The sequence below is a fragment of the Heterodontus francisci genome, chromosome 15 (genome assembly GCF_036365525.1).
Source record: "Heterodontus francisci isolate sHetFra1 chromosome 15, sHetFra1.hap1, whole genome shotgun sequence".
Taxonomy (NCBI): Eukaryota; Metazoa; Chordata; class Chondrichthyes; order Heterodontiformes; family Heterodontidae; genus Heterodontus; species Heterodontus francisci.
This window is the reverse complement of record NC_090385.1, coordinates 17,955,185-17,979,508: the sequence shown is the minus strand read 5'-3', so window position 1 is coordinate 17,979,508 and position 24,324 is coordinate 17,955,185. Positions and strand designations below refer to the sequence as shown.

General features: G+C 44.8%; 1 protein-coding gene across 3 annotated transcripts in view; it reads right to left on the bottom strand.

Moving 5' to 3' along the window:
* Window positions 1-24,324, bottom strand: part of zgc:110222 (uncharacterized protein LOC550336 homolog) — a 204,293-nt gene that overhangs the window by 14,292 nt on the left and 165,677 nt on the right. The window lies entirely within an intron of this gene.

The window sequence follows — 24,324 nt, the reverse complement described above, 5'->3', positions numbered from 1 at the left end:
TTTTATAGCATTTCTGCCAGCCCTAGTGATTGATTGACTATTAGTGATCTTCCTTGTGAATAAGCAGGGATCAGTTTGAGTACTGTAATTTAACACTCTATTAAGTGTGCAGTTTAACCTGTACGCAAGCTAAGCACTTACTCCATTCTTGCTGGAATTCTACATTTACAGGAAGAACCTGCATTTATATAGTGCCTTTCACTACCTCAGCATGTGTCAAGGCCAACAAAGTATTTTTGAAAAGCAGCAGCCAATTTATGCACAGCAAGATCCCACTAACAGTAATGAGTTAAATGACCAGATTGAGGGCTAGATGTTGGCCAGGACACCAGGAGAACTATCTTGCTCTGTTTTGAATACTGTCGTGGGATCTTTTACGCTCAACTAAAAGGGCAAATACAGCCTTGATTTAATGGCCTGGAGTTTGCGGTGGCAATGGTGACATTACTCCGCTGAAATTGTTAGCAACTTCAGGAGTCCACAGAATAACGTGGAAATCCAGAAGTTGCTGTCAGTAATTCTATGCTTCTCCAGAAGGGGTGCTGTTGAGGTTCCCTCAAACTGCAATCAATGGGAAATCTTTGAGCAGACAAAAACTTCCATTCTTGCGCTGTTGGTCTTGCTGTAAAAACCCTTGAAAAAAGTTACACCTCAGTGAGTGAGGTGTGACTGGGTTTTTAAAGGTGTACCAACTTCATAATTACTGCTAAACACCTTCACTGGCCCTTATAAAGTTACTTTTTTTTATTTGTGGAATGTCAGATTCTCCATTGTGAAAAAAAAGCTCCATGTAGTTATAAAAGTTTGCTTATACCGATATTTTAGCTTCTATCTTAATCCAATTATAATAATTTATTTTGCTATGTGAAAACTTAAACTAAACGTGAAAGATAAAATGGTTTTAAATCCTGGTTTGTTATCTGTGAGAATTCTTCAATGTAATTGGCTGCTTACACTGTTTGCTGACATCACTGCTGCTGCATGTCCGGAGATCCCCTGCTGCTGCATGTCTAGAAAGGAGAAATTCATGCCACAGAGATCGCTAGATCTTTGGATAGCTTTCATCGAGATCAGCAGCAAGAGCAGTTGCTTCTCTGCTGACCGCAGAATTCAGGCCAATATTTCATTCAAAAGATGTCACCTCTGACAATCTAGCACTCTGATTCAGAGACATGAGTGCAACCATAGAGCTAAGATTGAGAGTTGCATCAAAATTTCATGTCATTTTTTAAATGTTTTACATAAATATTTTAAGAAACACAATTTTTTAAATACCAATCAACAACTGCTTGATTATGTCACCTACAATAAATTAATCATCCTGTACTTCAGAAGGTCATGCAGGAGACAAGGTCCCTGGTTTAAATGTTGGTCTGGTTTTATTTAAGTTCATCTCAGCTAAGACGCAGGTGTAAAGCTACAACAGGCTTCAAGGTGCCTGAGCTAGGCAAGGGAAAACAATCAGCCAGATTCCCATTCTTAGTTGCTATCCAATGTTGGGAAATGCTCCAGTTGGTGCCAGTGGTGGAATAATTCCTTTAGCATTCCAGTAACACCGGATATCTGGGATCCTGTGTAAAGATTGGGCGTTTCAGTGATGTGCTAGAGAACAGTGAGACATGTGGTGCAGCGTATCGCAACAAGTATCAGCACGTCGAGGAGAGCAAGGGAGAAAAATAGGAAGAAATTGGTGGGGAGAAGATTCTCATATTGTTGCCATCAACTCCATTTTTAATCCTTGGCACTGCCATACTCGTGTTAAGTTTTGGACGACATAAAAGTTGACATTCCCAGAACCTGCAATGGTGGCATTGTCAGGGATAACTGGTGATTGGCGCTTGATGTAGAATAGGCCAACAAGGTTGGCATCCTTCCATCTACAAAAGATGATGGACACACAGCAAACAATCCATTTAAGTGGGGTGGCTTCTCTTGGTGCACCTTTGCTGATGGCTGTGAAGGCCAATCCTGGAGAGGCAAGTTCTGCAACAGGTGGAGCTGTCAAGTGGTGTTGTGAGTTGTTGTTTTCAGCATTGGCACCTATTACCAAGCTGCTGTAGCAACTGGTCGTCATGGTAGTGCATACCAGTCCCGGATATGCCGCCATTGCCCTCTTTCGCCAGCTAGTGACTCTCAAGTGTGACAGTCGACATTTCGGGCCTACATGTCACGCTTGCAAGCATCCTTGAAGCGGAGCTTTAGACGCCCCACTGGTCATCTGGCCCTGGCTACCTCACCATGCAGAAGGTCCTTGGGTATGCGACTGTCTTCCATCCTGCAGACGTGTCCGATCCACCGAAGCTGCCTCTGTTTGATTAGTGCCAACACACTTGGGAGCTCTGCCTTTGAGAAGACTGCCACATTCGTGATTTTGTCCTACCAGGATATACCCATAATGTGCCGCAGAGAGTGAAGATGGAAATTATTGAGCTTCTTTTCCTGGTAGTTGTAAGTCACCCATGTTTCACAACCATACAGCAAGGTGCTGAGAACACAGGCCTTATAAACTATCAGCTTGTCCCAGGGTCAGCTTGGTGTTATCCCATGTGCATTTCACGAGTTGGCCAAAGGTGGCAGCTGCTTTCCCTATGCGTGTATCGAGCTCTCCATCAAGGGATAGATTGTCACCGTATACCCAAGGTGGAAGAATTTGCTTTGGTGGACAGCCAATTTTCCCCAAAATCTTGTAGAGCCCAGCTCTGCTGATGGTGTCAAATTCCTTAGTGAGATCTCTTGTAGCTGGTGTATGGAGAAGATCATGTCCACAGTAGATTTGCCAGCATGGAAACTGCACTGTGCTTCCAGGTACACTTGGTCTGCAAGTAAATGGAGTCTTTTAATTATGACCCTAGTAAATGCCTTCCCCATGACGCTAAGGAGTGAGAGGCCCCTGTATTTGTTGCAGTCACCTCTGTCACCTTTGTTTTTGTATAGCGTGATGATTTTGGCATCACACATCTCCTGTGGAACAGAGCCTACTTTCCAACAGAGGAGAAGATCATCGAGGTGTAGCAATGGATGGAACTTTCCATGCTTGAGCAGTTCGACTGGAATTCCATGGCGTTCCTGAACTCCTTTGAGGGTTCTTCAGCTAACTCATCCATGACAGGAAGTTGCGGGATTTGCCACGGACCATGGATTTTTTTGGATGAGCAAGAGATTTGAAGGTAGTAGGTAGATAGTGAAGTAGCAAGGTGGAACATAGAGGGTGTTGGAGAAGCCAAGTCTAAGGGTAATGAAAGCATGGCTGAGGATTCACATCCTGTAGGAGAGAGGTAAGAGCAAAGAGGAGCAATGCAACCTCGGTGATGGATTGGATATGTTATTTTAAATAGAAATAGGTAGTGAATCACAGCAGTAATCTGTCATCTACGGGACCTGTGTTGAAATCCAGCGCAGACTGATGGATGTAGACCTTCCTTCTCTGATGGCTGTAAGAATCCTCAGTGAAATGAGCTTGGAATGGTCTCAATCCAGTAGCTAGTGTGTGAAGGGCCGTAACACAAAAACACCCATAATATTTCACCAATAGACACTGAATTAATAGCCTCTCTTAAAGAGGCCACAAAAATTTGTGGGGGAAATGGAATTGCCAAAGCAAAAGGTTTGTAGAGGCAATATAGCATCTGATACAGCACAGACATACCCTTGGAATGGGGCAGCACTTAAACAGAAGTTGCAGGACCAGCTAATCTGGAACTGAACCTGTCCAAAAATTTCCCAATAAAGTAACAATTTGTCACTAATTTCTTTTTATATGGGATTTCACCTTTCATTGTCATTGACATTTTAATGTCAAACTAGTATAAGGAAATTTTAAAAAAAACAAGGAAGATTTAAAAAATTGGCTCAATATAGTCAATAAAAGTTTTATTGATAATTTTGTTTTAAATTCATTAATAAAAAACAGTTTAATCTTATGGAGAACATATGCACATACGAATTCGGAGCAGGAGTAGACCACTCGGCCCCTCGAGCCTGTTCCACCATTCTATAAGATCATGGCTGATCTGATTGCAACCTTGACTCCCCCCAATAACTTTCCACCCCCTTGCTGATCAAGAATCGATCTACCTCTGCCTTAAAGATATTCAAAGACTCTGCTTCCACCGTCTTTTGAGGAAGAGAATTCCAATGACTCATGATCCTCAGAGAAAAAGTTTCTCCTAATCTGTCTTAAATGGGCGACCCCTTATATTTCAAAATTGACCCCCAGTTCTAGATTATCCTGGTATTTTCCTGGTTCTTTATGCTCCAATTGTGCTCAATGGAAAACATTTTGAGAAATGCTGCAGGTAGGTTGGTTACAGTGGGATTTATCTGCTCTATCCACCTGCAACCTGTGCACTATCACTGACTATCAGCTGTGTGATGTGCTAGAAAGAAAGAGGTCACCTGCCCAGAAAGAAAATTGTAAAGGGGAAATCTCATTGAGAGGCACAAAATATTCAGTGAAGTATATAGGGCAATCCGGGTTTGTTACTTTGAAGTAATTCATAAGAGTAGGAGCACAGGATATAAATTTAAAATGGCAATAGTTGGGAGAACTTGAATACTTACAGATATCGATGTTTGGAATAAGCTGCAGGCAGAGTCAAACTCTAAGGATATTGAAAATGCAATTGGTAGCTAAGTTGGGACAGTAAGTGGTGCCTATATGCTGCCCACAGCTAGCTCTAGTTATCTCTGGGTATGGAGACTGCACTTCTGTAGTAAGGGATCTGCAGTATGGACTGGGCTGCATTTTCATTCCTGCTACAATGGGAAATCAATCCAATTCAGTGTTCATACATTGAGCTTAGCATTGCACTGAAGCTGTGCTTTCAGGGAGAGGCACTAGCTGGAAGCCAGGCACTTCCCAACCAGAAGATTTCAGATCACCCTAAAACTGAGTTACCTCCAACTGCACTTGAAAATAAATAAAAGATCGACATTTCCAAATCTGAGTTTATTAGTAGCAGAAATTATTGAAAGTCCCCATTGTTATGTATGAAAATTCCTAATTACTTGCAAAGGGTATAGAGTATAAAAGTAGGGAAGTCTTGCTACAACTGTACAGCGCATTGGTGAGACCACACCTGGAGTACTGTGTACAGTTTTGTAGTAAAGGGCTCTGAAAGGGTTAATGTTTGAGACAGTGAGAGTAACCCCTCCTACTGTGTGGAATACTGGAGGGATGATTGGGGTTTCTCACATCCATAACTTATACATAGAAAAGAAATTTATTGGATATGTGTGTTGATGGCCTACATTTAAGTACAGTAGATCCTTCGGACCTTTGGAAAATCTGTGTTGCAGCAAGGGCTTATTTTATTATCTAAGCACTTTGCAACCTTCTGGACTCAACATTGAATTCAACAATTTCAGATCATAACCTCTGCTCCCATTTTTCTGGACAGCAAGTGCTCTCGAGGATTCTGCTGTTGCCATTTACAGCTCCTCTAGATGCATCTTTTGTTTCCATGCTTGTCCCATTATCACCCCCTTTTGCCTTGCGCCATCATCCCGTTTTGTCATTTAATCTCTCCTAACTTCCACCCTATCACAGACCTTCCCTTTTGTTCCTCCCCGCCCCACCCCTCCCCTAGCTACTGACTTTTCCTTGCCTTGCACATGCTTCAAACGTTACAACTCTAGCTTTTTCCAGTTCTGAAGAAAGGTCATCGACCTGAAATGTTAAAAAACTGTTTCTCTCTCTATAGCGGCTGTCTGACCTGTCGAGTATTGCCAGCATTTTATTTCAGATTTTCAGCATCTGTAATATTTACTTTTCTATTACTGAAGCAGTCATTAACAAAAATATGTCCATATAGAGAACATTAAGGTTTGTCATAGTGAGACTGTATCTACTACAGGTAGAAAGCCAGGCTGACATGATGACGTAGCTGATGAGTGAGGTCCATATCTCAACTGTGCGGTGATCATAGAATCATAGAAAGTTTACAGCACAGCAAGAGACCACTTGGCCCATTGTCAGGGAGAGGCACTAACCGGAAGCTAGGTACTTTCCAACCAGGAGATTTCAGTTCACCCTAAAGCTGAGTCACCCCCAACTGTACTTGAAAATAAATAAAACAAAGATCGACATTTCCAAATCTGAACACCTTGAGCTTGTTAGTAGCAGATTATTGAAAGTCCTCATTGTTATATATGAAAATTCCTAATTACTTGCAAAGGGATGGAGTATCAAAGTAGAGAAGTCTTGCTACAACTGTACAGCGCATTGGTGAAACCACACCTAGAGTAGTGTGTATAGTTTTGGTCTCCTTACTTAAGGAGGGATATACTTGCATTGGAAGCAGTTCAGAGAAGGTTCACTCGGCTTTTTCCTGGTATGAAGAGGTTGTCTTATAAGGAAAGCTTGAGCAGATTGGGTCTATACTCCTTGGAGTTTAGAAAAATGAGAGGTGATCAGATTGAAACATATAACATTCTGAGGGGGCTTGACAGGGTGGATGCTGAGAGGATGTTTTCCCTCATGGGGGAATCTAGAACTGGGGGGGGGCAGTTTCAAAATAAGGGGACTCCCTTTTAAGACAGAGATAAGGAGGACTTTCTTCTCTCAAGGGTTATTAACCTTTGGAATTCTGTTGATCAGTGTTGGAGGCTGGGTCATTGAATATATTCAAGGCTGAGTTAGACAGATTTTTGATTGACAAGGGTATCGAAGGTTATGGGGGGCAGGGAGGAAAGTGGAGTTAAGGCCATAATCAGATCAGCCATGATCTTATTCAATGGCAGAGTAGAGTCGAGGGGCCGAATGGCGTACTCCCACTCCTATTTCTTATGTTCTTAAAGTCTACCAGGTTAGTAGCCTCCAACATCTGTCTGATAAGCCTTTCCCTATGAAAGTTATTTATCTGGGTTGTACTTGTGATGGCTGCTAATCGTCTTGTGACCATGTTTGGGTTCAAACTTGACGCTGCCCAAGACTAAAACAACGTGAAACCAAATTGATGGATTTTTCGCTTCCAGAACCACAATGTCAGCCCTTGTCTGGAAGGACTGACATGTCTTGAACATGCAGCTCCATCCCTTAAATTATGGCTCTGACACAACATCTCTCTGTCTTTCCCTGCCCATCCCTCTTCACAGAAAGCAGATTGAATTGAAGCCAGCAGAAAATTGCACTCAATGTAGTTTTCTGCCAGAACATGCTGGAGGCTTGTGCCAAACTGAACAATGAACAGAGACTAAAATACAAGTGGAAACAAGGCTTGTTAGCCCCACTCTAACACCACTGTCCCTTTCATTAATATCTGGAGACTTTGGTGCAAATTACTCTTTTTCTCAGAACATTACTCTGTTGGTGAATATAAATGTGTCGAATAAAAGCAGCTAATTTCAATAGAGGATAGTCCTTTTATTTCAATAGTCTTGTACTAGCAGGAAAACAAATGATGAATAAAATCAATGCTATATCCAGGTGTGCTCAAAGCTATGGCTCAGTTGGGAGCACTCTTGCCTTTGAGTCAGGCATTCTTGAATTCAAGTCCCATTTCAGATACCAGAACAGAAAATCTAGGTTGGCATTCGAGTGGGCATAAATGATCCCACAGCATTAGTAAGGGGGAGAGGAGGACACTTCTCCTGTGTCCTGGCTGATATTTATGCCTAAAATGGATTAACTGGTCATTATCACAGTGCTGCTTGTGGGATCTTGCTGTGTGCAAATTGGCAGCTGCATTTCCAACTTTAAAGCAGCGATCACACTTTAACATCACTTTGGGAGAGCCTGAGGTCATGAAAGGCACTATATCAATGCAAGTTCTTTCTTATGCAGCGTGTCCAAGGACAGACAATTTTTTTTAAAGACAAACATTTTCATGTGTTCAGAAGCCACTTTAAAAATGCCTCAACTGACAGCAGATAAAGCATAATAATGAGGTCAGGTTGTAGTCAACCCAGGGCGATATTTGGGCACTGGGTGAAGCGGATTCAGATGAAATTTGGAAAGAACAAAGAACAAAGAACAGTACAGCACAGGAACAGGCCATTCAGCCCTCCAAGCCTGCGCTGATCTTGATGCCTGCCTAAACTAACACCTTCTGCACTTCCGGGGCCCATATCCCTCTATTCCCTTCCTATTCATGTATTTGTCAAGATGTCTCTTAAACGTCGCTATCGTATCTGCTTCCACCACTTCCCCTGGCAGCAAGTTCCAGGCATTCACCACCCTCTGTGTAAAAAACTTGCCTCGCACATCCCCTCTAAACTTTGCCCCTCGCAACTTAAATCTATGTCCCCCAGTAACTGACTCTCCACCCTGGGAAAAAGCTTCTGACTATCCACTCTGTCCATGCCGCTCATAACTTTGTAAACCTCTATCATGTCGCCCCTCCACCTCCGTCGTTCCAGTGAAAACAATCCAAGTTTTTCCAACCTCTCCTCATAGCTAATGCCCTCCAGACCAGGCAACATCCTGGTAAACCTCTTCTGTACCCTCTCCAAAGCCTCCACGTCCTTCTGGTAGTGTGGCGACCAGAATTGCACGCAATATTCTAAGTGTGGCCTAACTAAGGTTCTGTACAGCTGCAACATGACTTGCCAATTTTTGCACTCTATGCCCCGACCGATCAAGGCAAGCATGCCAAATGCCTTCTTGACTACCTTATCCACCTGCGTTGCCACTTTCAGTGGCCTATGGACCTGTACGCCCAGATCTCTCTGCCTGTCAATACTCCTAAGGGTTCTGCCATTTACTGTATACCTCCCACCTGCATTAGACCTTCCAAAATGCATTACCTCACATTTGTCCGGATTAAACTCCATCTGCCATTTCTCTGCCCAAGTCTCCAACCGATCTATATCCTGCTGTATCCTCTGACAATCCTCATCATTATCCGCAACTCCACCAACCTTTGTGTCGTCCGCAAACTTACTAATCAGACCAGCTACATTTTCCTCCAAATCATTTATATATACTACAAACAGCAAAGCTCCCAGCACTGATCCCTGCGGAACACCACTAGTCACATCTCTCCATTCAGAAAAACACCCATCCACTGATACCCTCTGTCTTCTATGACCGAGCCAGTTCTGTATCCATCTTGCCAGCTCACCTCTGATCCCGTGTGACTTCACCTTTTGTACCAGTCTGCCATGCGAGAGTGTGTATAATTCTACATTTACTCTCCATGGCCTGACTAAAATGAATAGGAAGAGACTGGAAAGTAAAATGTTGATATTTTGTTAAGAATATGGAGTCACATGTAACAGCTGCTTTTCTTGTTCATTCCGCAACCCCTTCCAATTTCCTTAGGAATCTCTAGTGCCCAAGGTATTGCTGACTGGCTTGACTGGAGGCATAATGTTCCTATGCCTCTGCATGTGCCTTTCTTGAGCCAGTTGGTAGGTGTTGCCCCTCTCTTCGTGAAGCAGAGGGTCTCTGAATGGGACTTCAGGACCCTCACATTATAACACCTGCCTTCGCAAGATTATCACAAGGTAGGTTCGGGTGCACCCCTCTGTACTGAAGGACACATAATCTGTGCTTTCATATCAACGTAAGAAACTCAAGCCTGCTCCACCATTCAATAAGATGATGGCTGTTCTTCTATCTCAACACTTTCCTGCCCTGTTCTTGTATCCCTTGATTCCCTTAGTTCCCTTAAAATCTATCGATCTCAGTCTTGAAGATACTCAATGGCTGAGCATCAATCGTCCTGTGGGGTAGGGATTCCAAAGATTCACAACACTCTGTAAAGAAATTTCTCCTCATCGCAGTCTGAAATGGCCAACCCTTATCGTAAGACCATGTCTCCAAATTCTAGACTCTCCAGCCAGGGGGAAAACAGCCTCTCAGCATCTATCCTGTCAAGAGTAATAATTTTTTATAATTCAATGAGATCAGCTCCCACTCTGTTAAACCTGCAGAGAATATAGGCCCATTCTACTGAATCTTCATCGGGCAACCTTCTCATCTCAAAATCCCAATCATATAAGTTTTAGGATTTTTGCATTTCTGTACTAAGAATTATTTTAATAAGTGATGAGCAAATAAGAGAAATAAAATACAATATTACTATTACTTTAAATTCAAGTCCAAAACTAGTGGTCATAAATAAAAGAAAGTCACTAATAAATCAGATGAGAAATTGAAGAGAAACGTATTTACTAAGAGAGTGGTGAGAATGTGCAACTCACTAGCACAAGTAGTGATTGAGGCACAAAGTGTAGATGTATTTAAGGGGAAGCTAGATAAGCACCTGAAGGAGAAAGGAGCAGTAGGATATGCTGATAGAGTGAGATCAAGAGCGGCTGGGAGGAGCCTCACGTGGGCGGCATAGTGGCGCAGTGGTTAGCACCGCAGCCTCACAGCTCCAGCGACCCGGGTTCAATCCTGGGTACTGCCTGTGTGGAGTTTGCAAGTTCTCCCTGCAACCGTGTGGGTTTTCACTGGGTGCTCTGGTTTCCTCACAACCAAAGACTTGCAGGTTGATAGGTAAATTGGCCATTATAAATTGCCCCTAGTATAGGTAGGTGGTAGGGGAATTGAGGAAAGGTGGGGATGTGGTAGGAATATGGGATTAATGTAGGATTAGTATAAATGGGTGGTTGATGGTCGGCACAGACTTGGTGGGCCGAAGGGCCTGTTTCAGTGCTGTATCTCTAAATAAATAAATAAACACTGGCATGGATCAATTGAGCTGAATGGCCTGTTTTTGTGCTGCACATTCTATGTTAATTAGAAAACTGAGTGTTAAATGTTTAGGATAATGTACAAAAAGGATTAGATCCGTGATGGAAGAGCAATTGGAATGAACTTCAATGGATTCTGCCCTTTCTTTATCCCTGCTCTTTGAAGTGTGTGTCCATGGTGCAATACCAATAGATACCAGCTGGTGGTAGTGCTGAGAACAATAACTCAAGACCACCAGTGCCACCAACAGGCAGTCAGTGGTACTGACACTGTTTGTAAAGTAGAATTATGACAATCTCCTGTGTTAACATATTCAGAGGGCTGTGTCTTTGCCTACCATTGGGGAGTTTTCAGTTAAGCTCCATTCCTGAAGCAGTCATCTGCTGCAGAGGCTGATGATGCACCCGTTGCCATGGCAAGGTCATTTTGGGAGCAGTCACTAAATCTACTGAAGCGTAAACTTTCATAGTGCTGTTTTCATATTGCTGACCCAAATAATGCCATTGTTTCTCTAATTATCTGTTTTGTCCTTTGTGTTTGTGTATGGCAGAACCTTGTGATAATGCCTCTTTAAATATAGTCCAGTCTCATTATAACAGTCCTCAGAAGCATACAACTTAGCACAACAAATTATGCACAGCACCGCCGTGTCATGCAAATGTTGAAGGCAAGCTCTGGTAGTCTGACAACAGACACAGTGACAGAGGTCGGATTGTAGTAAAAGCATGAAATTATGGCGTGATATATTCATTAAAAAAAACGACAATAGGAATAGCGAAAGGCTTTTCATCTCATGTAGCTGGGTGTGTTGTTTAGGTTGATATACAGAAGCAGACAGGCTCAGCCTCCCTCCTATCATTGCACTGTGTTCCGATTGCTTTGCTTCCTGTTGAATTGGGAATCCATCATTTTTTAATGTTTCAACCAAGTTAAGATTCACTGCACTAGATGGCAGTCTATTCCATACTCCACAATATAAAGAGGTTACACTTCAACCATTGTTCAATTTAGCAGATCACAAGATTGTATTAACAGTCTGGTCAATGTGCCAGGCTTTGTTGAGAAGGGTCAGTGCCCCTCTGCCCACTCACCCTCTCCCTTCATCAGAGATGAGGAGAATTTTTTTTCTTTCTGAGGGTCGTGAGTCTTTGGAACTCTCTTCCTCAAAAGGCGGTGGAAGCAGAGTCTTTGAATATTTTTAAGGTAGAGGTAGATAAGTTCTTGATAAGCAAGGGAGTCGAAGGTTACCGGGGATAGATGGAAATGTGGAGTAATCAGTTCAGCCATGAACTTATCGAATGGCTGAGCAGGCTCGACGGGCCGAGTGGCCTACTCCTACTCATAATTTGTATGTTCGTATGTCCCTCCATCCAGTCCCACTTCTACCCAAGTCCAGCTTCATCGGATCTGGTCCCTCTCTTTTCTGAGCCTGTGACACCTTGCTCTACTGACCTCATAGAAGCATAGTGCACAGAAGACCATTTGGCTCATCATCTCTGTGCTGGTGCTTTGAAAGAACTATCCTATTAGTCTTGATCCCCTGTTCTTTCCCCATAGCCCTGAAAATGTTTCCTTTTCAAGTACTTTTTAAAATTCTTTCATGGAGATGTGGACGTTGTTGGCAAGACCAGCATTTTGTTGCCCATCCTTAATTACCCTTGAGTGTCTTGCTGGGCCATGTCAGAGGGCAGTTAAGAGTCAACCACATTGCTGTGGGTCTGGAGTCACATGTAGGCCAGACCAGGTAAGGACGGCAAATTTCCTTTCCTAAAGGATATTAGTGAACCAGATGGGGTTTTACGACAGTCAATGATAGTTTCATGGCACCATTACTGAGACCAGCTTTCAATTCCAGATTTTTGTTATTATTAGTTAGTTGAATATAAATTCCACCAGCTGTCGTGGTGGGATTTGAACCTGTGTCCCCAAGGGATTAGCCTGGGGCTCTGGATTACTTGTTCAGTGACATTATCATTACGCCAACATCGCCCCTAATATATCCAATTCCCTTCTGAAAGTTACGTAGTGTATCTGAAATATTGTTTGGCTTACTTTCTTTAACCCATTAATTAGCTTATAAAGCCAGACTTCCTCTCAGACACTATTTAAGCCAAAGAATCCCAGTTTAGCAAGTTGTTCCTGAGTAAATCTTCCCTTTGACACAAGGGATCAGCTCTGAAACAGCACAGTGTTCCCAGAAACAAAATGCTGTTCATTTCCATTAAAGGAAACTTAACACCATTTACAACATCCTGCCTTCAGCTGACACATTGACATGGTCCTTAACGAGGACAAAAACTGTCCACAAACAGGAGAAATCAACTGATCAAAATTTAATATGGTTCATTCATAAATGGACCTCCTATAAAGACAATGGCCAAGCTTTTCCTTGGTGAATCTACATGATATATTTCTCCTATTTTCGAACCTGCAGGTCTATCTAACCAGTCCCTGAGTGGCAGGAGGAGTTACAACAATAACTTGCATTCGTATAGCGCTTTTAACATAAGACGCTTCACTGGAGTGTCTGAGCCAAAGAAGGAGGTATTAGGATAGGTGGTCAAAGAGATGGATTTTAAGAAGCACCTTAAAGGAGGAGAGAGAAGTGGACAGGTAGAGGCTTGGGAAGGGAACTCCAAAACTTAGGATCTGGTGGGTGGAGGCACGGCTGCCAATTGTGAGGCGATGGTAGTAGAGGATATACATGAGGCCAGAATTGGAGGAATACAGAGATCTCAGAGCTGTCGGGCTGCTGTTGGTCAGTGTGGGCCTCCAGAGATGGAGGTGGCATTGTACCTCTGGGTGTAAAGGGCATAAGGCACTTGCTACAACTTGGGTCACATGATATTCCAAAACTGGTATTTCCTCTGTGGGGTGGGCAGGGTTGGATGATTGTGCGGTCACTCTGCCAGGAACGTTGTTGCAATCTGTCCTTTCTCCTGCCCTGTCCCAGGCACTGGGATCTGTGTGGGGTAACACTGGGGAGTGTAAAAGCTGTCATTGTGATTCTGTCAAGGCAAATCCCCCCAGTCTATCAAATCCATCAGCAACGGTTGGATTCATTTTAACTTCTGCCGATAATGTAAAGGAGGACACATCGAATTAGCTACCCGTTCTGTACCTCACCTGAGTTTTGTTTTGATTGATTTCAGTTGCTCAAGTATAACCTGATTTAGACCATCCCCAAAATGTAATCTCCAGAGCTCTAGTCAAACCGTCCCTGGGTTTGGCCCCTCGGTGTGCTGGGGCTCGCCACATACTCCATGGTACTGTGTTGCCATTCAGAATCACATAATAGTACAGTACAGAAGGAGGCCATTTGGCCTATCAAGTCTACGCCAGCTCTTCTGAAGAGCAATCCAGTTAGTCCCTCACTCCCTGCTCTTTCCCATACCTGGGCAATTTTTTTCTCCTTCAAGTATTTATCCAATTTTCTGTTGATTCAGTATCCACTACCCTATCAGGTAGCTCATTCCAAATCCTAACCAATCAGTGCGTAAAAAACTTTTTCCTCATGTCCTCATTGGTTCTTTTGCTAATCACCTTGAATCTGTGCCCTCTGGTTATTGACCCTTCAGCTTCTGGAAACAGTTTCTCTTTTTTGATTTTATTCATTTGTGGGATGCGGATGTTGCTGGCTAGGCCAGCATTTATTGCCCATCCCTAGTTGGCCTTGGCACGAGTGGCTTGCTAAGCCATTTCAGAGGGTATTTTAAGAGTCAAGCACATAGCTGTGGGTCTGGAGTCACATGCAGGCCAGACCAGGTAAGGACAGCAGATTTCCTTCCCTAAAGGACATTGGTGAACCAGATGGGTTTTAACAACAGTCGACAATGGTTTCCTGGTCACCATTAGACTAGCTTTTCAATTCCAGATATATTAATTGAATTCAAATTCACCATCTGCCGTGGTGGGACTCGAACCCATGTCCCCAAAGCCCAAAACCCATGTCCTCTATCTAACCCTTTCTGATTTTAAACATCTCTATTAAATCATCTCTTAGCCTTCTCTGCTCTCGGAAGAATAGCCCCAGCTTCTCCAGTCTATTATTCTTTGGCCTCCTTGTCTCAAGAGACAATGGGTAAGCGCCTGGAAGTGGTCAGTGGTTTGTGAAGCAGCGCCTGGAGTGGCTATAAAGGCCAATTCTAGAGGGACAGACTCTTCCACAGGCGCTGCAGATAAAATTGGTTGTCGGGGCTGTTACACAGTTGGCTCTCTCAAAGAACAAAGAGAACAAAGAAAATTACAGCACAGGAACAGGCCCTTCGGCCCTCCAAGCCTACGCCGCTCCAAATCCTCTATCTAAACCTGTCGCCTATTTTCTAAGGGTCTGTATCTCTTTACTTCCTGCCCATTCATGTATCTGTCTAGATACATCTTAAAAGACGCTATCGTGCCTGCGTCTACCACCTCCGCTGGCAATGCGTTACATGCGCCCACCACCCTCTGCGTAAAGAACTTTCCACGCATATCCCCCCTAAACTTTTCCCCTTTCACTTTGAACTCGTGTCCCCTTGTAATTGAATCCCCCACTCTGGGAAAAAGCTTCTTGCTATCCACCCTGTCTATACCTCTCATGATTTTGTACACCTCAATCAGGTCCCCCCTCAACCTCCTTCTTTCTAATGAAAATAATCCTAATCTACTCAACCTCTCTTCATAGTTAGCGCCCTCCATACCAGGCAACATCCTGGTGAACCTCCTCTGCACCCTCTCCAAAGCATCCACATCCTTTTGGTAATGTGGCGACCAGAACTGCACGCAGTATTCCAAATGTGGCCGAACCAAAGTCCTATACAACTGTAACATGACCTGCCAACTCTTGTACTCAATACCCCGTCCGATGAAGGAAAGCATGCCGTATGCCTTCTTGACCACTCTATTGACCTGCGTTGCCACCTTCAGGGAACAATGGACCTGAACACCCAAATCTCTCTGTACATCAATTTTCCCCAGGACTTTTCCATTTACTGTATAGTTCACTCTTGAATTGGATCTTCCAAAATGCATCACCTCGCATTTGCCCTGATTGAACTCCATCTGCCATTTCTCTGCCCAACTCTCCAGTCTATCTATATTCTGCTGTATTCTCTGACAGTCCCCTTCACTAACTGCTACTCCACCAATCTTAGTGTCGTCTGCAAACTTGCTAATCAGACCACCTATACTTTCCTCCAAATCATTTATGTATATCACAAACAACAGTGGTCCCAGCACGGATCCCTGTGGAACACCACTGGTCACACGTCTCCATTTTGAGAAACTCCCTTCCACTGCTACTCTCTGTCTCCTGTTGCCCAGCCAGTTCTTTATCCATCTAGCTAATACACCTTGGACCCTATGCACCTTCACTTTCTCCATCAGCCTACCACGGGGAACCTTATCAAATGCCTTACTGAAATCCATGTATACGACATCTACAGCCCTTCCCTCATCAATCAACTTTGTCACTTCCTCAAAGAATTCTATTAAGTTGGTAAGACATGACCTTCCCTGCACAAAACCATGTTGCCTATCACTGATAAGCCCATTTTCTTCCAGATGGGAATAGATCCTATCCCTCAGTATCTTCTCCAGCAGCTTCCCTACCACTGACGTCAGGCTCACCGGTCTATAATTACCTGGATTATCCCTGCTACCCTTCTTAAACAAGGGGACAACACTAGCAATTCTCCAGTCCTCCGGGACCTCACCCGTGTTTAAGGATGTTGCAGATATCTGTTAAGGCCCCAACTATTTCCTCTCTCGCTTCCCACAGTAATCTGGGATAGATCCCATCCGGATCTCGGGACTTGTCCACCTTAATGCCTTTTAGAATACCCAACACTTCCTCCCTCCTTATGCCGACTTGACCTAGAGTAATCAAACATCTGTCCCTAACCTCAACATCCGTCATGTCCCTCTCCTCGGTGAATACCGATGCAAAGTACTCGTTTAGAATCTCACCCATTTTCTCTGACTCCACGCATAACTTTCCTCCTTTGTCCTTGAGTGGGCCAATCCTTTCTCTAGTTACCCTCTTGCTCCTTATATATGAATAAAAGGCTTTGGGATTTTCCTTAACCCTGTTTGCTAAAGATATTTCATGACCCCTTTTAGCCCTCTTAATTCCTCGTTTCAGATTGCGCCTACAATCCCGATATTCTTTCAAAACTTCGTCTTTCTTCAGCCGCCTAGACCTTATGTATGCTTCCTTTTTCCTCTTAGCTAGTCTCACAATTTCACCTGTCATCCATGGTTCCCTAATCTTGCCATTTCTACCCCTCATTTTCACAAGAACATGTCTCTCCTGCACGCTAATCAACCTCTCTTTAAAAGCCTCCCACATATCAAATGTGGATTTACCTTCAAACAGCTGCTCCCAATCTACATTCCCCAGCTCCTGCCGAATTTTGGTATCGTTGGCCTTCCCCCAATTTAGCACTCTTCCTTTAGGACCACTCTCGTCTTTGTCCATGAGTATTCTAAAACTTACGGAATTGTGATCACTATTCCCAAAGTAGTCCCCTACTGAAACGTCAACCACCTGGCCAGGCTCATTCCCCAACACCAGGTCCAGTATGGCCCCTTCCCGAGTTGGACTATTTACATACTGCTCTAGAAAACCCTCCTGGATGCTCCCTACAAATTCTGCTCCATCTAGACCTCTAACACTAAGTGAATCCCAGTCAATGTTGGGAAAATTAAAATCTCCTATCACCACCACCCTGTTGCTCCTACAGCTTCCCATAATCTGTTTACATATTTGTACCTCTATCTCACGCTCGCTGTTGGGAGGCCTGTAGTACAGCCCCAACATTGTTATCACACCCTTCCTATTTCTGAGTTCTGCCCATATTGCCTCACAGCTCGAGTCCTCCATAGTGCCTTCCTTCAGCACAGCTGTGATATCCTCTTTGACCAGTAATGCAACTCCTCCACCCCTTTTACCTCCCTCTCTGTCCCGCCTGAAGCATCGGTATCCTGGGATATTTAGTTGCCAATCATGCCCTTCCCTTAACCAAGTCTCAGTAATAGCAATAGCATCATACTCCCAGCTACTAATCCAAGCCCTAAGTTCATCTGCCTTGCCTATTACACTTCTTGCATTAAAACAAATACACCTCAGACCACCAGTCCCTTTGCTTTCATCATCTGCTCCCTGCCTACTCTTTCCCTTAGTCACGCTGACTTCATTATCTAGTTCCTTACAGGCTTTAGTTACTACATCCTTACTCTCCACTGACCTCATTTGGTTCCCATCCCCCTGCCACATTAGTTTAAATCCTCCCCAACAGCGTTAGCAAAAGCACCCCCAAGGACATTGGTTCCAGTCCGGCCCAGGTGTAGACCGTCCAATTTGTAATAGTCCCACCTCCCCCAGAACCGGTCCCAATGTCCCAAAAATCTGAACCCCTCCCTCCTGCACCATCTCTCAAGCCACGCATTCATCCTGACTATTCTTTCATTTTTACTCTGACTATCACGTGGCACTGGTAGCAATCCTGAGATTACTACCTCTGAGGTCCTACTTTTTAACTTGGCTCCTAACTCCCTAAATTCTGCTTGTAGGACCTCATCCCGTTTTTTACCTATATCATTGGTGCCTATGTGCACAACGACAACTGGCTGTTCACCCTCCCCCTTCAGAATGTTCTGCAGCCGATCTGAGACATCCCTAACCCGTGCACCTGGGAGGCAACATACCATTCGGGAGTCTCGTTTTCGACCACAGAACCGCCTATCTACTCCCCTTACAATCGAATCCCCTATGACTATAGCCCTTCCACTCTTTTTCCCGCCCTTCTGAACAGCAGAGCCAGCCACGGTGCCATGAACCTGGCTACTGCTGCCTTCCCCTGGTGAGCCATCTCCCTCAACAGTATCCGAAACGGTATACCTGTTGTGGAGGGAGATGACCGCAGGGGACACCTGCGCTGCCTTCCTGCTCTTTCTCTGCCGTTTGGTCACCCATTCCCTTTCTCCCTCAGCAATCCTAATCTGCGGTGTGACCAATTCGCTAAACGTGCTATCCACGACCTCCTCAGCATCGCGGATGCTCCAAAGTGAGTCCATCCACAGCTCCAGAGCCGTCATGCGGTCTAACAAGAGCTGCAGCTGGACACACTTCCTGCATCTGAAGCAGTCAGGGACATCAGCCAGAAACGGCCCAAATATATAGGGTGTTACTTACCCAGCAGCCCCCTGGTCTCCGCCGAATACAAAAGGAAATTAAGTTTACTTTAAACTGACCTTCCCAGCTGCTCACTCGCTCGCACTCTCTGCTCCCGAAAAAGCTGCCGCAATGAAAGGCAAGTTATTTTAAACGGCCCAAATATATAGGGTGTTACTTACCCAGCAGCCCCCTGGTCTCCGCCGAAAACAAAAGGAAATTAAGTTTACTTTAAACTGACCTTCCCAGCTGCTCACTCGCTCGCACTCTCTGCTCCCGAAAAAGCTCCTTTCTGGCTGTCCACCAGCTCTGGCAATCACTGGTAACTGACTCCCACGACTTGTGATCAATGTCACAGAACTTCATTTTGTGTTTGCAGACGTCTTTAAAGCGGAGACATGGACAGCTGGTGGGTCTGGTACCAGTGACGAGCTCGCTGTACAATGTGTCCTTGGGGATCCTGCCATCTTCCATGCAGCTCACCTGGCCAAGCCATCTCAAGCGCCGCTGGCTCAGTAGTGTGTATAAGCTGGGGATGTTGGCCGCCTCGAGGACTTCTGCGTTGGAGATACGGTCCTGCCACCTGATGCCAAGGATTCTTCAGAGGCAGCGAAGATGGAATGAGTTGAGATGTCGCTCTTGGCTGACATACGTTCTTCAGTCCTCGCTCCTGTCGAGCAAGGTACTGAGGACACAGGCTTGAAACACACGGACATTTGTGTTCCGTGTCAGTGCGCCATTTTCCCGCACTCTCTTGGCCAGTCTGGACATAGCAGTGGATGCCTTTCCCATGCACTTATTGATTTCTGCATCGAGAGACAGGTTACTGGTGATAGTTGAGCCTAGGTAGGTAAACTCTTGAACCACTTCCAGAGCGTGGTCGCCGATATTGATGGATGGAGCATTTCTGACGTCCTGTCCCATGATGTTCGTTTTCTTGAGGCTGATGGTTAGGCCAAATTCGTGGCAGGCAGCTGCAATCCTGTCGATGAGTCTCTGCAGACACTCTTCAGTGTGGGATGTCAATGCAGCATCGTCAGCAAAGAAGAGTTCCCTGATGAGGACCTTCCGTACTTTGGTCTTTGCTCTAAGAAGGGCAAGGTTGAACAACCTGCCATCTGATCTTGTGTGGACGAAAATTCCTTCTTCTGAAGACTTGAACACATGTGAGAGCAGCAGGGAGAAGAAGATCCCAAACAGTGTAGGTGCGAGAACACAGCCCTGTTTCATGCCACTCAGGATAGGAAAGGGTCTGATGAGGCACCGCTATGCTGAATTGTGCCTTTCATATTGTCATGGAATAAAGTGATGATACTTCGTAGCTTTGATGGACATCCGATCTTTACTAGTAGTCTGAAGAGACCACGTCTGCTGACGAGGTCAAAGGCTTTGCTGAGATCTATGAAAGCAACGTAGTGGGGCATCTGTTGTTTGTGGCATTTCCCCTGTAGCTGGGGAAGGGAGAACAGCATGTCAATGGTCGATCTCTCTGCTCAAAAGCCGCACTGTGCCTCAGGATAGACACGCTCGGCCAGCTTCTGGAGTCTGTTTAAAATGACTCAAGCGAAGACTTTCCCCATTATGCTGAGCAGGGAGATTCCACGGTAGTTGTTGCAGTCACCGCGGTCACCCTTGTTCTTATCGAGGATGATGATATCGGCATCGCGCATGTCCTGTGGTACTGCTCCCTCATCCCAGCACAGGGAAAGCAGTTCGTAGAGTGTTGAAAGTATAGCCGGCTTGGCACTCTTGATTATTTCAGGGGTAATGCCGTCCTTCCCAGGGGCTTTTCCACTGGCTAGAGAATCAATGGCATCACTGAGTTCCGATTTTGTTGCCTGCTCATCCAGCTCATCCATGACTGGTAGAGGCTGGGCTGCATTGAGGGCGGTATCAGTGACAACATTTTCCCTGGAGTACAGTTCTAGGTAGTGCTCCACCCAGCAGTCCATTTGCTTGCGTTGGTCAATGATTGTTTCCCCTGATTTAGACTTGAGGGGCGGGCGATCTTCTTGATGGTTGGCCCAAAAGCTCTCAATGCCATCATACATTCCTCTGATGTTTCCGGTGTCAGAGGTCAGCTGAATACAACTGCATATGTGTTGCCAGTAGTCATATGCGCAGTGCCTGGCTGTTCTTTATGTTCTTCTGGCCACTTTAAGTGCTACGGATGTTAACTCGCTGGGGGTTTTCTTGTAGTTCAACAGTGCAATGCACTTAGCGGCTATGACTGGTTCCAGCTCTTCAGAGTGAGATTGAAACCAGTCTGCATTCTGCTTCTCACGTTTGCCAAAGGTGGTCATTGCTGAGTCATAGATGGCGTCTCTGATGTGGGCCCACTTCATCTCTGCATCCCCTGCAGGAGTGTTTTGAAGGGCTTTTTCAAGTGAATTTAGAAACTTATCTAACAGCTGTGGATAAGAAATTCTGCTCGTGTTGATGCGCGAGCAGCCCTTCTGCTTGGAATGATGCAGCTTCTTTGGTTTGAGTCTAACCTTGCTGCACACCAGGGAGTGGTCGGTGTCGCAGTCCGCACTGTGGAAGCTGCGTGTGATTTGAACGCTGTTTAAAGAGGCTCGCCTTGTAACGATGAGGTCCAGCTGGTGCCAACGACGTGATCTTGGGTGCCTCCAAGAATCCTGGTGACAGGGTTTAGTATGAAAGAACAACTTGGTGATGCAGAGGTTGTGATAGGTACACAACTCAAGCAGTCTCTGTCCATTCTCATTCATCCTTCCAATGCCATAGCGCCCAAGGCAGGAGGGCCATGAGTCATGGTCGGCCCCAATCCTGGCATTAAAGTCCCCCAGCAGGAACAAATGTCCGGTATTGGGAATGCTACTAATGATATTATGGAGTTCCTCGTAGAACTGGTCTTTAACTTCAGGTGGGGAGCAAAGTGTTGGAGCATAGATGCTGAGTAGGTGTACTGGACCAGAGGCGGTGAGCAGTCGGATGGACAGTATGAGTTCCGAGCCATTTGAAGTTGACTCTATCATGCTGAGCAAAGAGCTTCTGATGGCGAAACCCACTCCATGCTGTCTTGGTTCTTCAGGATCCCTACCCTGCCAGTAGGTGGAGTCTTGCTCTCTTAGAGATCCGCTCGCAGTGCGGCTTGTCTCCTGAAGTGCTGCAATGTCCACATTGAATCCACTGAGCTCATTGTTAATGATGGCGGTCTTCCGAGAGTCGTTGATTTGTGTAAGGTCTTCCGACAGGCCAGGACACATAGTTCTGACGTTCCAGCTTGCAAAACGAAGGGCTGGTACCTTCATTCCTTTTTTTTGTTGTGCTGTTTGGTGCGGTGTTACAGTCCACTTGTCGGGCAATGACCCTGAGCTCCAAGCACCCATTGAAGTAGGTGGACTGTGGCAGGACAGAACCTTACTGACTGGGGGCTGCCCAGTTTGAGGCGGGTGGTAGCTGTCCAGTGTGATGTGATCACCTCTCCCAACGACAAAGGCAACCTGTGGCGCCCAATCTCTACGCTAACTGAGCTGGACATAACCCGTAACTGCTGCCTTCCGTATTGTTTTGGTCGCTGTGAGGCAACTATGGAGTGACCTCTCCATGGCGCATACCTGGGCGGAATGTATGGAAGTTGTGAGTTGCCCAAGTGTCAAAACCCCCCTCTCAGCCTTCCTTCGTGGGGTCCAAAGGAGTGCAGAGCACAACATTTGGCACCGGTATGGCTGCCAGTCTATCCACATAGCTGTAATCCCAACTTCCCTGGAACAATTCTAATAAATCTCTTCTGTACCCTCTGCAAAGCCTTCAAGTCCTTCCTAATGTGCGGTGCCCAGAATGGGACACAGTACTCCAGCTGGAGCTGAACTAGTGTTTTATATGGATTTAGCATAACTTTAGCATTTCCTACATTATAACAGTGACTACACTTCAAAAACCAAGTACTTCATTAGCTGTAAAGCACTTTGAGATTTCAGTGGTTGTGAAAGGCTTTATATAAATGAAAGTCTTGCTTTCTTTTTTTGTAACTTTTGTACTCTATATGTCAGCCATGGCTCAGTTGGTAGCACTCTCACCTCTGAGTCACAAGGTTCTGGGTTCAAATTCCACTCAGAGCTTGAGCTGACACTTCAGTGCAGTACTGAGGGAGTGCTGCACTGTTGGAGGTGCTGTCTTTCAGATAAGATGTTAAACTGAGGCCCTTTCTACCTGCTTGGTGGATAGAAAAGATCTCATTGCAATATTTTAAAGGCAGGGCCTTATCCCTGGTGTCCTGTCCAATATTTATCCCTCAATCAAAATCACTAAAACGGATTATCTGATTATTATCACATTGCTGTTTGTGGGAGCTTGCTGTGCACATATTGACTACTGCGTTTCCTACTTTACAACAGCGACTACACCTCAGGAAGTATTTCATTGGCTGTAAAGCACTTTGCGATGCCTGGTGGTTGTAAAAGATTTAATATCAATGCAAGTTTTTTGCCTTTTTATTCCTCGATTTATAAAGTCCAGGATCCCGTATGCTTTAGTCACTGCTTTGTTAACCTGCCCTGCTACTTTCAAACATTTGTGCACAAACACTCCCAGGTCCCTGTATTCTTGCACCTCCTTTAAAATTGCACCATTTAGCAAGTACTGTCTCTTCTCATTCTTCCGACCAAAACGTATCGATCACCTCACACTTATCTGTGTTGAATTTCATCTGCTTGCCCATTCCATCAGCCTGCCTATGCCATCTTGAAGTGTATCACTATCCTCCTCACTATTTACTATACTTCCTGGTTTGTGTCATCTGAAAACATCAAAAGTGTGCCCTCCATCTCCAAGCCCAAGTCATTAATGTATATCGAAAACAACAGTCATCCTAATACTGAACCCTGCGGAAACAACACTGCATATCTTCTAATCCAAATCAGCCATTCACCACGACACACTGTTTTCTATCCCTTAGCCAATTTTATATCCATGCAGCTCCTATCACCTTTAATCACGCGGGTCCAATTTTGCCAGTAAGTCAATTATGTGCTACTTTATTGAATGCCTTTTGAAAATCCAGATACACAATCTCAACTGCACCACCCTCATCCACCCTCTCAGTTACCTTGTCAAAAAACTCAATCAAATTTGTCAAACATGATTTGTCCTTAACAAATCTGTGCTGTCTCTTTATTATTCCATGCTTGTCCAAGTGGTTGTTAATTTTCTCCCTGCTCTGCAGTTCTGAAAATCCTCCACAACTTGCTGCTGACAGGTTGGAAGTGCACTGCAGAGCATTATTCAACAATTAAAAGGGTTAAATTATGCAGACAGATTGCATAGACTAGGCTTGTATTCCCTTAAATGTTGACAATTAAGGCATGATCTAATTGAGCTGTGGAAAATGTTTAAAGGACTTGATAGGATAGATCGAGAGAAACTATTTCTCTGGTGGGGAGAGTCCAGAACAAGGGGGAATAACCTTAAAATTAGGGCTCCACCATTCAGGGGTGATGACAGGAAGAACATCTTTAAAGAGTAGTGGAAATATGGAATTTTCTTCTCCAAAAAAAGCTGTTGAGGC